The 14,902-nt window shown below is 39.2% G+C and overlaps 1 pseudogene; it reads left to right on the forward strand.

The window, feature by feature from the left end:
* The first annotated feature begins 2,211 nt into the window (after positions 1-2,211).
* LOC138844496 (cullin-4B pseudogene) lies at positions 2,212-4,323 on the forward strand (annotated as a pseudogene).
* The last annotated feature ends 10,579 nt before the right edge of the window (positions 4,324-14,902 follow it).

Genomic DNA, 14,902 nt, shown 5'->3' on the forward strand with positions numbered 1-14,902 from the left:
TTCTGCCTTGCAGAAGAGGAATTGAAACTAAGCCTTGAAACATGGGTGTTTGTTGAATGAGTGAACTGAGACCTTGAATCAACTTTTGTTTTTAAAGATTTATTTATTTGTTTGAAGGTCAGAGCTATGGGGCGGGGGGTGGGGGGGGTAAATCTCCCATCCCCAGATGGCCACAAAAGCCAGGAGTGGGCCAGGCCAGAGCCAGGAGCTGGGAGCTTCATCTAGGTCTCCCATGTGGATGGCAGGATCAGAGGTGGAGTAGCTGAGACTCAAACCCGTGCCCATATGGGATGCTGGCATCACAGGCAGCAGCTTCATTTGCTATGCCACAACACAGGCCCCATCATAACTAAACTTTGAATCTACATTCTTGCTTAGTGGCTTCTACACCTAACATGCATTATCCCAGTATTCCTTTGTTGATTTGATTTAATCCTGAACCCTGCATTAGACTTTTGGACTTTAGTATGTTAAAAATCCAAAGCTATGAACCCAATTTATTAGTCTGTATTAGCTGGCAACTCAAGGAGCTGGGGGCATTCTTTTGATGCCCTCAACTTTATCTTCCTGAGATCCAAACAGGTTTTGTGTCTTCTAACAAGTGAGTTTAAGAGTTGAAGGAGCAAAAATGCCATTTTAATTGCATCGATAATCCACTCCACAACACCTATTAGATTTTTGTGCTAAATGATCCTTTCAGCTTTCATTAAAAAAAAATTCATTCTCATTTCTTTCCTGTTGATGGTAGAAGTGGAAATACGCAAAAGCCTATATGCTGGAGACCCCTCCCAAATCAGTAAGTACTCAAAATTGTGTGCAAAATATGAATAAAATATTTTTTCATTAAAGATAAAAAAATAAATTAATGTAATTTACCATATTAACAGGCCAAAGAAAAAAAATTACATGATCATACCAATTGATGCAGAAACTTATTTGGCAAACTCCATTCATTCATGGTTTAAAAAAGAAGAAGAAAAGTCAGTAAATTAGGAATAGTGGAGAACTTGGTAAGAAAAATGTACAAAAAAAAAAACTTGCTAACATCATGCTTGACAAAATATTCAAAGTTTTCCCACTAAATCTAGAATTAGATGTCTTACTATGTTTTGTGTTGCTATTTAAAATACTACCTGAGGTATACTACCTTATGAAGAAAATATTTATTTATAAAAGAAAAGCAAAAAGCATTAACAGTATTTTCACAGTGATGTTGGAACAACTGGACATCACATGCAGAAGAAAAATCTAGACACAGACCTTACATGTTTCACAAAAATTAACTGAAAATGGATCACAGAATGTGGTTAAGCCACTTCATGCAATGCCTTTACCCCATATCAGAGTGCCAGGTTAAGTCCCAGCTGCTCCACTTCTGATCCAGATTCCTGTTGCAAAAGATGATTCAAGTACTTGGGTTTCTGTACCCGTTTAGGAAACCGAGATGGAGCTCTGGACTCATGACTTCAGCCTGGCTCCAGAACTGGCTGTTACACCCATTTGGGGAATGAACCAGCAGGTAGAAGATCTCTCTTTTACACTCCTCCGCCAATACCCTTCTATCGCTTTGCCCCCACCTTTCCCCCTCTCTCTCTGACACTTTGCCTTTCTTTTTTTTTTTTTAAGATTTATTTTTATTTACTTGAAAGTCAGAGTTAAACAGAGAAAGAAGGAGAGGCAGAGAGAGAGAGAGAGAGAGGTCTTCCATCCGCTGGTTCATTCTCCAACTGGCCGCAGAACAGACAGCCAACGGCTACCTCCTCCTTCTGCCTGGGGCTTTACATGGCTACTTCTAGCCACGTACCAATATAGAAAAAGGTGCATTTTGAAAAAATCCTGGAGCTTGTAGTGTTTGATATGAAGTTGGCTGAGGAATCCTCCTCCATCTCTTCCTCTTCATCTTCACCAACTGCTGCAACATCTCAGCAGCAGTAACTTAAAAATAAACTATATTCATCTTTTCTGTGGCTTTGGTGCATCATGCAAACAGCCCAGCCAAATCTTGTACCATCAACTCTAGCTTTGCTAATAGCAAGCCTGCCTCTCCTAAGAAGTTAGTGATCAAGAACTTTAAAGATAAGCCTAAATTACCAGAAAACAACACAGATGAAACTTGGCAGAAACTGAAAGAAGCAGTGGAAGCTATTCAGAATAGTACTTCAGTTGAGTATAATTAGAACTCTACTAGGCTATAGAAAATCTCTGTTGTTACGGATTCTCAACAAACGTGTACAAACAGCTGGGACAGATTTGTGATGATCACATCAGAGCACAAATTCATCAGTTCAGAAAAGATTCACGGGATAGTGTCCTTTTCCTAAAGAAGATTGATAGGTGCTGGCAGAACCATTGCAGACAAATGATCATAATCAGGAGCATCTTTTTGTTTCTGGATAGAACTTGTGTTCTTCAGAATTCAGTGCTGCCCTCCATTCGGGACGTGGGACTGGCGTTATTTAGGGCACATATTATAAGTGATCAGAAAGTCCAGAATAAGACAACTGATGGCATGGCTTCTCTTGACAGAGGGAAAGGAATTGTGAAGCAATTGATAGACGTTTACCCCTAAGCCTTTTAAGTATGCTCTCTGATTTGCACATTTATCAAGATTCTTTTGAACAAGGATTTTTGAAGGAAACTAACTGGCTCTACACAGCTGAAGGCCAAAAATTAATGCAGGAAAGACAGGTTCCTGAATATCTTCATCATGTTAACAAACATCTAGAAGAAGAACTAGGTAGACTTATTACATACTTAGATCAGACTACCTAGAAATCATTGATTGCTCCTGCAGAAAAACAACTTCTAGGCAAACACTTAACAGCATTTTTAAGAAACATTTAAATAATCTCCTTGATGGTAACTTAATTCAAGATTTATTTCTCCTGTATCAGCTCTTCAGTAGAGTTCGAGGTGGTGTTCAGATTCTCTTGTAATAGTGGGCTGACTGCATCAAGGTATTGGCAGCACTATTGTAATCAATCCTGAAAAAGATAAAACCATGGCTCAAGCACTGCTGGATTTTAAAGATAAAGTTGATCATATAATTGATATCTGCTTTCTGAAGAATTAAATATTTATCAATACCATGAAATGTACATTTGAAACATTCATTACAAAAGATCAAATAAATCTGAGCTTATAGCCAAGTATATAGATTCAAACTTTGTGCAGGCAACAAAGAAGCTACAGATGAAGAACTTGAGAAAATGTAGAATAATATTATGATCATATTTAGATTTATTTATGGCAAGGGTGTTTTTGAGGACTTCTATAAAAAAGATTTATTAGCCAAGTGTCTGTTATTTTGGAAGAGTTCATTTGTAGATGCTAAAAAATCAATGCCGTCCAAACTCAAACATCAACATGGAACTGCTTTCACCAGCAAGCTTGAAGGGATATTTCAAGACACGGATATTTCTAAAGATATCATGGTTCAGTTCAAACAGTATATGCAGAATCAGAATGTACCTGGAAATATTGAATGAACTGTGAATATCCTGACAATGAGTCATTGGCCAACATATGTGCCTATGGACATCCATTTACCACCAGGGATGGTAAAACTTCAAGAAATTTTTAAGATATTTTACCAAGGTAAAAACAGTGGCAGAAAACTTCAATGGCAGTCAACCCTAGGACACTGTGTGCTAAAAGCAAAGTTTAAAAAGGGCAAAAAAAAATCAACAACAACAAATCCAGGTCTCTCTTTTTAAATGTTGCTGCTAATGTTTAATGAGAAAGTGCAGCTCAGTTTAAAAGAGATCAAACAGGCTACTGGAATCGAGGCTGGAGAGTTAGAGTTAAGGAGAAAATTTACAGGCATCAGCCTGTGGCAACTAGAGTTCTGGTGAAAAAAATCTGAAGAGCAAAGATATTGAAGATGTTGACATATTCATTTGTAATGATGATTTCAAGCACAAACTTTTCAGGATAAAGACCAATCAAATTCAGATGAAAGAGATGAGGAATAAGCAAATACTACAGAAAGAATATTTCAAGACAGACAATATCAAATTGATACCACAATTGTTTGAATTATGGACACTTAGCCACAATCTGCTTGTTTCAGAAGTATACAACCAATTGAAATTCCAAATAAAGCCTGCTGATCTTAAGAAGAGAATAGAATCGTTAATTTACTGGAATTGCATGGAAAGAGATAAACAAAATCCAAACCAGTACCACTACATTGCATAGAATGTTGGCCTTGGCGCATGTAGGGTCATATCCAGTAACCAGTGCATGAACTAACCTGTTGATCCCATGTTATCTGACTTTGTTTTTTACTACTTATGATCAAATGAAGCAGTATAATGGAAATTGAATGAACATTTTTTCAGTGGTTAACATGCCCATTTTAAAGAGTAATACCTTTAAGAAGAATGTTGGTGAACTCTTTGCATGTTATCTAGCATCATGTGCAGAAAACTCTTAAGAAAATATCTACTCTTTAGGAATCCTCTTTAGAACAGGGGAAGAGGTCCCTATGACTATTTTCAAAAAAGGGAGGGGTTATACACCATTAATGTAGAAGTAAAAGGTTTATTTGCTTAAAATGTCATTTAAAAATATTTAACCTGCATGCAAACTATATCTACTGTATAGAATTCTAGATGTATTTTTCAAATGGAAAAACCACCTTAGACTTGATTGTACACTTTTTTCTGCTAATATATAAAAAGTACAGTGGAATTTTGTACATTGATGTGATATCCTGAAACCCTGCAAAATATACTTATTTTTTAGTAAACTTCCTGTAAATTCATTGGTATTTCTCACATAGACATTTCATATGCAAATAGTTATCCTTTTCCCCAACTTATTTCACTTGTTTGGACATAGAACAAAGCGGAATGGGAGTGATTACAGTGGACATCCTTGCCTTATTTCTGATCTTACAGAAAAAGCATTCAGTCTTCCATCATTATGATATCAGCTGTAATTTTATTGTCAGTGCCCTTTGACTGATTAAAAAACTTGCCTGTGGGGAGCAGCTCGGACTAGACTAAGTTACTCGAATTAGGACTTATTCTATGCATCTGCTCTCCTCTGTGGGGAGCAGCTCGGACTAGACTAAGTTACTGGAATTAAGACTTATTCTATGCATCTGCTCTCCTACAATATGGCGCTGGGAGAGGAGAAAACAGCTTCTACCCAGCTGCCTCCAGTTCAACCAATAAACTGTAGGACTTGCTCCTGATTGGAGAGCAGCGTACTCGGCGTGTGGGCAGCCGAGTTAGGATTGGCGGAGGAGGACTATAAAGGAGGAGAGAGACGGCATGCACGGGGAACATCTATGAGGAACATCTAAGGGGAACACCTGTGCAGCCCCCGAGAGAGCTGGCCGGCGGTGTGCCGCTCCCCTGCGGAAGTGGGGAATGTGGCCAGGGGGAACTGCCCTTCCACGGAGGTGGAAGGGATAGTAGCCAACCCGGGAAGAACCAGCAGCAAACCCGGGGAGGGCCGAGCAGACAAAAGAACAGCGCAGGGTCCTGTGTCGTTCCTCCACGAAGACGGGGAGCGACATAATGGTGCCGTGACTCGGATAGGAAACATGACTCGGATAGGAAACCTGACTCGGATAGGAAACTTAGGACGGATAGGAAACTTAGGAGAGAAGAAACGGGAAGAACTGGGAAAATATCGGAGAGAGAGACTAGCAAACAGCCAAGGGAAAATACCGGAGAGAGAGACTAGCGAAGAGCCTAGGGGAAAGCCGGACGAGAAAGGTGCCGGAAGAAGCTATTGAAAGCCTAGGCATAGACTCGGATATGGACTGTGGGAAAGAAGTTAGGATTGAAAGCGAAAGTGAAAGCTTTCATAGACTCGGATGCGGACTATGGCGGGGAAGCTAGGAGACTGAAAGCGAAAGTGAAACCTGGAGCAGGCTTGGACTCGGATACGGACTGTGGGGAGTAGCCAGGAGAAATGAGAGGAATATTGTTGGAAGAAAACTTAAGGAAACATACCGGGTAGAGAAAAATGTTAGGGAGGATGAAGCCGCGAGTGCAGGCCGAGGCGGAGATATAAGCCACCTTGGAATTCTTCAAGTCACCCCGGGGAGCAAGAGGCGAAGATCTGGAACCAGAGGCAGAGACGTGGGCCGCCAGAATTCGCCAGGTTAGTCCGGGGAACTTGGACTGAATGCCGGTGGTGGCGGAAACATTCGCGGAAGCCGCCGCGTGCAGAGAGAGCACGGGGCGTGAATAGATAGGGAACGGGGCTGGCGTAGGCCGTGGTGCAGACGCGAAGGGCGTGGAGACCGCGGAGCGCGCGAAGCCAAGCTGCGCAAAGCCGGGAAGCTGCGCAGATGAAAGAGGCGCGGGCTGAAGCAGCTCAGCTGGGAAGCCGCCGAGAAGTAGCCTCGGGGCGGGCAGCGGGAAGCTGCGGGGATAAGAGAAACAGAAGTTTTAGAAGTAAAGTGAGAGAAATAGGAATGCCCGGAGATAAATAGAGAAATAGAAAGGCCTCCCCTCAACATGGCAACGAGAAAGCTTGGATTCGGTCTGCCTAATCAAGTGAGGCGATGAGCACCTGCGGGCAGCTAGCAGCTTGTGCGCCGCAGGTCACCGAAGACAGGCACGAATTAACATCAGTAAGGCTTCCCCACAATGCAACAATTAGGAGGCTTGGATTCGGTCTGCCTAATTAAGGCGGTAAGCACCAAGCAAGCAGCTCGACCAGAGTATGAGCTGCAGGTCACCGAAGATAGGCACGAACCAACACTAATAAGTCTCCCCCACAAAAAGGCAATGAGAAGGCTTGGATTCGGTTTGCCTGATAGAGCTTGTAAGCCCCTGCAGGCTCGACCAGAGCATGCGCTGCAGGGCACCGAACACAGGCACGCATCAGCGCCTAAAAACCTCCTCACAACATGGCGAAGAGAGGACCCAGATTCGGTTTGCCTGATTGATAGGACTTGTAAGAGCCTGTGGCAACTCTAGCAAGTAGAGCAGAGTGTGTGCCGCGGGACACCGAAGACAGGCGCGTATCAACGCCAAAAAAATAAAAAGAAAGGGGGATCTGTGGGGAGCAGCTCGGACTAGACTAAGTTACTCGAATTAGGACTTATTCTATGCATCTGCTCTCCTACAATATGGCGCTGGGAGAGGAGAAAACAGCTTCTACCCAGCTGCCTCCAGTTCAACCAATAAACTGTAGGACTTGCTCCTGATTGGAGAGCAGCGTACTCGGCGTGTGGGCAGCTGAGTTAGGATTGGCGGAGGAGGACTATAAAGGAGGAGAGAGACAGCATGCACGGGGAACATCTATGAGGAACATCTAAGGGGAACACCTGTGCAGCCCCCGAGAGAGCTGGCCGGCGGTGTGCCGCTCCCCTGCGGAAGTGGGGAATGTGGCCAGGGGGAACTGCCCTTCCACGGAGGTGGAAGGGATAGTAGCCAACCCGGGAAGAACCAGCAGCAAACCCGGGGAGGGCCGAGCAGACAAAAGAACAGCGCAGGGTCCTGTGTCGTTCCTCCACGAAGACGGGGAGCGACACTTGCCTTCTGTTTTTATTTTGAATTGATGCCAATTTTCATCATATGCTTTATCTTGATTTATTGAGGTGATTGTAGTTTTTTCTCAATAGTCAATTGATACAGGAATTACACTGGTTAATTTTAAATGATGGGAGGCCGGTGCTATGGCGCAGCAGGTTAACACCCCAGCCCGAAGCGCCAGCATCCCATATGGGCGCTGGTTCTAGTCCTGGCTGCTCCTCTTCCGATCCAGCTCTCTGCTATGACCTGGGATAGCAGTAGAAGATGGCCCAAGTCCTTGGGCCCCTGCACCCACATGGGAGACCTGGAAGAAGCTTCTGTCTCCTGGCTTCGGATTGGCACAGCTCCGGTCATTGCAGCCATCTGGGGAGTGAACCAGCAGATGGAAGACCTCTCTCTGTCTCTACCTCTCTCTGTAACTCTGTCTTTCAAATAAATAAAATAAATCTTTAAAAAAAGTCTTCTGGAGGACAGTTTGGAAACATGATTTAAAATCTAAAAATGTACAAGCTCTTGGTAGGAATTCTAGATATTTATGCTAAGAAATAATTAGAAATATGACAAAAGTTTCTGTATAAAATAGTAATCTTTATAGTAGAAAATGGGGCAATTTTTAAACAGCTGAAAATGGAAGGCAGTAAATGGTTAAATAAAATACAATACAATGATACAAAATTGTACTTTCAATTAACTTTTCAATGATCTGAGAATTGCTGAGGTTATATTTTGAAGAAAAGGCAACATAGAAGACTAACTACCTTTTTCTCTTCACTTATTTAGACAGGACAAAAACTGATAGGCCTTTACCTTTTGATAGGAATAGGTATCTATGAGTGGTAGGATCTGGGTGATTTTAAATAGTATGTGTTGGGGGTAGGGTGTTGGTGTGTGTTTTCAAAGTCTTTTGCAGTGTACATGTTTTACTTTGATGTTGATGATGAAAGTGATGTATAAAACTGGCTTTTTTAAACCTAGAAACCTTTTATTTAAGATATATAAATTTCTTGCATTTCACACATACAAATTTAGGAGCATGGTGATTCTTCCCACTCTACACTCCCTCCCACCTGCACATCCACATTTTTCCTACCCCTCTCCTATTTGAACTCTTATTTTTCACTAAGATCTATTTTCAATTAACTTTATACATATAAGATTAACTCTACACTAACTAAAGAGTTCAACAAATAGTATGAAGGAAAAAACTGTTCCTCAGCAGTCAAGACAAGGGCTGTTCAAAGTCTTTTCACCTTAAAGTGTCAATTTCACTTCTATAGATTACCTTTCAAATATTCTATTAATTACTACAGATCAGGGAGAACATACGCTTCTGTCTTTTTGGGACTCACTTATTTCACTAAGTATAATATTTTCCAGCTGCACCCATTTTTGTCACAAATGACAGGATTTCATTATTTTTTTTTACCATTGTATAGTACTTCATGGTATACATATCCCATGATTTCTTTATCCAGTCTTCAAGTGACAGGCATCTAGGTTGATTCCATATTTTAGCTATTGTGAATTGAGCTGCAATAAACATGGAGGTGCAGATAACTCTTTCTTTTTTTTTCTTTTTCTTTTTTTTTTTTTTTTTGACAGGTAGAGTTATAGACAGTGAGAGACAGAGAGAAAGGTCTTCCTTCCATTGGTTCATTCCCCTAATGGCCACTACAGCCAGCACTGCACTGATCAGAAGCCAAGAGCCAGGTGCTTCCTCCTGGTCTCCCATGCAGGTACAGGGACCCAAGCACTTGGGCCATCCTCCGCTGCCCTCCCGGGCCACAGCAGAGAGCTGGACTGGAAGAGGAGCAACCAGGACAAGTACCCAGTGCCCCAACTGGAACTAGAACCCAAGGTGCTGGTGCCACAGGTGGAAGATTAGCCAAGTGAGCTATGGCGCCAACCCAGATAACTCTTTCATGATGATTTCACTTCCTTTGGGTAAGTTCCCAGGAGTAGGATGGCTGGGTCATATATAGGTCTACATTTAGATTTCTGAAGTATCTCCATCCTGTCTTCCACAGTGGCTGTCCCAGTTTACATTCCCACTAACAGTGGATTAGGGTGTTTTTTCCCCACATCCTAACCAGCATTTATTGTTTGTTGATTTCTATATGAAAACCATTCTAACAGGGGTGAGTTGAAATGTCATTGTGGTTTTTATTTGCATTGCCCTGATGGTTAGTGATCCTGACCATTTTTATGTGTCTGTTGGCCATTTGGATTTCCTCTTTTGAAAAGGGTCTATTCAAATCCATTGCCATTTCTTAACTGGGTTGTTTGTTTTGCTGTTGTAGAGTTTCTTGAGCTCTTTATATATTTTGGATGTTAATCCTTTAACAGTTACATAGTTTGCAAATATTGTCTCCGATGCTGTCAGTTGCATCTTCACTTTACTGAGTGTTCCTTTTGCAGTGCAGAAGCTTTTCAATGTGATGTAATCACATTTGTCATTTTTGGCTTTGATTGCCTGTGCTTCTGGTGTCTTTTCCAAGAAGTCTTTGCCTGTGCCAATGTCTTCAGGATTTCCCCAATGTTCTCTAATAATTTAATGGCTTCAGGTCATAGATTTAGGTTCTTAATCCATTTTGAGAGGATTTTTGTGTAAGGTGTAAAGTAGGGGTCTTTATTCATACTTCTGCATGCAGAGATCCAGTTTTCCCAGCACCATTTCTTGAAGAGACTGTCCTAGTTGCAGGGATGATTTTAGCTCCTTTGTCAAAGATAAGTTGGTTGTAGATGTGTGGATTGATTTCTGGCACTTCTATTCTGTTCCATTGGACTACCCTTATGCTTTTGTTTCAGTACCAGGCTGTTTTGATTATAACTGCCCAGTAGTATGTCTTAAAATCTGATATTGTGATGCTTCCATGTTTGTTTTTGTTGTGTAAGATTGCTTTAGCTATTTGGGGGTCTTCTGTGTTTCCTTATGAATTTCAGCGTAATCTTTTTCTAGATTGGAGAAGAATATCCTTAGCATTTTTATTGGGATCACGTTGAATCTGTAAATTGCTTTCAGTAGTATGGACATTTTGATGATATTGATTATTTCAATCCATGAACATGGAAGATTTCCATTTTGTGTGTCTTCTTCTATTTCTTTCTTTAACGTTTTGAAATTTTCATCATGGAGATATTTGATGTCCTTGGTTAAATTTATTTATTTTTTTGTAGCTATTGTGAATGGGATTGATCTTAGAAGTTCTTTCTCAGCTGTGGCATTGTCTGTGTATATAAAGGCTATTGATTTTTGTCTCTTAATTTTATATCCTGCCACCTTACCAAATTCTTTTATTAGTTCCAATACTCTCTTAGTGGACTCTTTTGTTTCCTCTGAATATAGAAGCATGTCATCTGCAAATAGGAGTAGTTTTAATTCCTCCTTCTCAACTTGTATCCCTTTGATCTCTCTTTTTTCCTAATGACTCTGGCTAAAACTACAAGGACTATATTGAATAATAATGCTGAGAGCTGGCATCCCTGTCTGGATCCAGATCTTAGTGGGAATTATTCCAACTTTTCCTGATTCAATAAGATTCTGGCCATGGGTTTTTCATAAATTGCCATGATTGTGTTGAGGAATATTCCTTCTATCCCCAAATTTGCTTGAAGTTTTCATCATGAAAGGATGTTATGTTTTATCAAATGTTTTCTCTGCATCTATTGAGATAACCATTTGGTTTTTGTTCTTCAGTTGATGTGATGTCTTACATTTATTGATTTGTAAATGTTGAACCATCCCTGAATACCATGGATAAATCCATTTTGGTCATAGAGAATAATCTTTCTGATGTGTTGTTGGATTAGATTGGCTAGTATTTTGTTGAGGATTTTTGCATCTATGTTCCTCAGGGAGATTGGTCTATAGTTCTCTGACTTTGTTGTATCTTTTTCTGGTTTAGGAATTAAGGTGATGCAGGATTTATAGAAGGAGTTTGAGAGGATTCTCCCTTTCAATTGTTTTAAATAGAATGAGAAGTATCTGAGTTAGTTCTTTAAATGTCTGGTAGAATTCAACAGTGAAGTTGTCTGGTCCTGTGCTTTTCTTTTTTGGGAGCATCTTTATTACTGATTCAGTTTCCTTCATGGTTATTGTTCTGCTTAGATTTCTGTGGCTTCATGACTCAATTTAGGAAGGTGGTATGTGTTCAGGAATCTATCTATCTATTCTAGGATTCCCAAATTGTTGGTATACAGCTCTTTGTAGTAATTATTAATTATTCTTTTTATTTCAGTGGTATCTGTTGTTACATTTTCTTTTTCAGCTCTGATTTTGTGTCTTCTCTTTTTATTTTTTTTTTGGTTAGTTAGTCCAATAGTGTATCAATTTTCTTTATTTTTTCAAAAAATCAGCTCTTTGTTTTGCTGATCTTTTGTATTATTTTTGATTGTTTGTTTGTTCTAATTTTGCTTATTTCTTCTCTAATTTTAATTATTTCTTTTCTACTAATATGGGGTTTGGTGTGTTGTTGTTGTTTTTAGATCCTTGATATTTATTGATAGTTCATTTATTGGTACCTTTCCAATTTCTTGATGTAGGCACCAATTTCTGTAAACTTCCCTCTTAACACTGCTTTTTGGTGTTTCCCATACATTTATTTTTAAAAATTTATTTATTTGTTTGCAAGGTGTAGTTACAGAGAGAAAGAAGCAGAGAGAGAGAGAGAGAGAGAGAGAGTCTTCCATCTGCAGGTAAACTCCCCCAAAATGGCTGCAGTGGCCGGATCTGTGCTGATCAAAAGCCAGGAGCCAGGAACTTCTTCTGGGTCTCCCATGTGGGTTCAGAATTCCAATGACTTGGGCCATCGTCTGTTTTCCTGTTTTCCCAGGACATAGCAGAGAGATGGATCAGAAGTGGAGCAGATGAGACCTGAACTGGTGCCCATCTGGAATACCAGTCCTGCAAGCATTGGTTTTACACTCTACACCACACTGCCAACCTCCCCCATAAATTTTTGACATGTTGTATTGTAATCTTCATTCATTTTCAGGAATCTTTTTATATCTCTTTTGATTCTTCTATGATCTACTGTTCATTCAGGAGTGTGTTGTTCAGTTTGCATATGTTCCTCAGACTCTTGAGTCATTGATTTCTAGCTTCATTCCATTGTGGTCAGAGAAGATACATGGTATGATTTCTATTTTTTTTTATTTACTGAGACTAGCTTTATGGCCTAGCATGTAATCTATCCTAGAGAAAGTTCCATGCACTGGTGAGAAGAATGTGTAGACTGCAATTGTAGGGTGAAAAGTTCTGTAGATATCCATAAAACTGTTCTTAATATCACTTTTTTAAGCTGTTTTCATATTTCACTGTACAAAAATAAGGTTCTCCATCAAGAATACCTCATTTTCCCTTCTCCAAGTTGCAAAAGCATCTTAAATATTGAGCAGTTTGCTTGTGGTAATAACATATCCACTCTACTTAGAGAACAAGCTCCTAGAACTTTTCCCTGTGGCAAAACAAAAATGTCACACACAGAGGCATTACAGTGTTTATGCTAACTCTGGCATTTTACATACTTGGGCACGTTATTATACTCATTAATTTTGTGAGTGTTAATAGTACTTCTATTTATATGATGACTTAACCTTTACATATTTCAATCAAACATTTCAAAACCCAATGGAGAATGTATCTAGAATGTAATAAGATGTGTCTCTGAGTGAATTTTCCCATAAGGATTTTTTTTATTTGTAATTGATACATAATTATTGTACCTATCTATGAGACACAATACAGTTTAATATATTTAAACTACTGCTAGACTAGCTAATATTTTTATTTATATTGTCAATATGGGCAGGCAAAGTTGGGCACAATGTTTTAGTTTACTCATCAAAAATTAAATAAATTAATGTTTTCTGAAAATGAAAGATTCAGGAGGCAAGAGATAAGTCAAGAAACAATGATTTCATTAGTAATGGCATGTAAATATTAAATTATAAAACATGACTTTCATCCAATTATGTTTGAATGCCAAAAACAGATATAAAATAAAAATAACCCATGGAGGTATTTTCTAGATATTCTCTTTCATGTGGATAATCTTAAAATAAGTAGAGAATAAGAATATTTTAAAAAGAGGCTCATTTTATATCAAAACCTGTTCCTGGCTTGACTAGGAGCAGAATACACTTTAAATTCAAAAAGATTAAAAATACAGAGGTTTCTCTAATTGTTGGGAACACAGCAAGATCCCCTGAAAGCATATTACTTTTGCCAACTGGTGGTTTGGGCCATCTTGCATAGTCATTTTGTTGTTGGTCACAGGTCTCATTTGCATGTAGAATCTAAGTTCATTTGTCTGTATCACCTGTGTCTCTTTTATAGTTGTGAAAAATTTAATAAGCATCTTTAATGTCATATATTATCAGCATGAAAATGATGCAACTCTTGCAATTTCTTTTTTCTTTGTTTATCTTTTTCTATACTTTTCTGTACCTTATAAAGCATAATTACCTGTTGTTTAATGGAATGATCTCTTGGTGAAAATCAAAATGTTTAACAAAACCTTGTGTTGCTGAGGATGTGGTAAAACAGGGACTCTCAAACCGCTGTTGGAAATGACTAATAAATAACACTACATCACAGAATAAAGGTAATTCTTGCAAATGTTTATAGGAATATAAATTCTTTAAATTCTTTCAATGCTGCATTTTTTTCAGGTTTAGGAATTAAGGTGATGCTGGCATCATAGAAAGAATTTGGGAGGATTCCCTCTTTTTCAATTGTTCTGAATAGTTTGAGAAGAATTGGAGTTAGTTCTTCTTTAGATGTCTGGTAGAATTCAGCAGTGAATCCATCTGGTCCTGGGCTCTTCTTTGTTGGGAGGGACTTTATTACTGATTCACTTTATGACTGGGTTATGGGTCTGTTTAGGTTTTCTATGTCTTCATGGTTCAATTTAGGTAGGTTGCATGTGTCCAGGAATGTATCCATTTCTGATAGATTTCCTTGTTTGCTTGCATACAGCTCTTTGTAGCAATTTCTGATGACTCTTTATTTCTGTGGTGTCTGTTGTTACATTCCCTTTTTCATCTCTGATTTTATTGATTTAAGTCTTTTCTCTTCTTTTTTTTAGTTAGTTGGGCCAATAGTGTGTCAATTTTGTTTATTTTTTTCAAAAAACCAGCTCTTCATTTGGCTGATCTTTTGTAATTATTTTGATTCAATTATGTTGATTTCTTCTCTGATTTTAATTATTTCTCTTCTCCTACTAGATTTGGGTCTGGTTTGCTGCAGTTTTTCTAGATCCTTGAGATGCATTGATAGCTCATTTATTTGGTGCCTTTCCAATTTCTTGAGGTAGGCACCTTTTGCTATAAACTTTTCTCTTAACACTGCTTTTGCTGTATCCCATAGGTTTTGATATGTTGTGTTGTTATCCTCA

The sequence above is a fragment of the Oryctolagus cuniculus genome, chromosome 1 (assembly GCF_964237555.1).
Source record: "Oryctolagus cuniculus chromosome 1, mOryCun1.1, whole genome shotgun sequence".
NCBI classification, from domain to species: Eukaryota; Metazoa; Chordata; class Mammalia; order Lagomorpha; family Leporidae; genus Oryctolagus; species Oryctolagus cuniculus.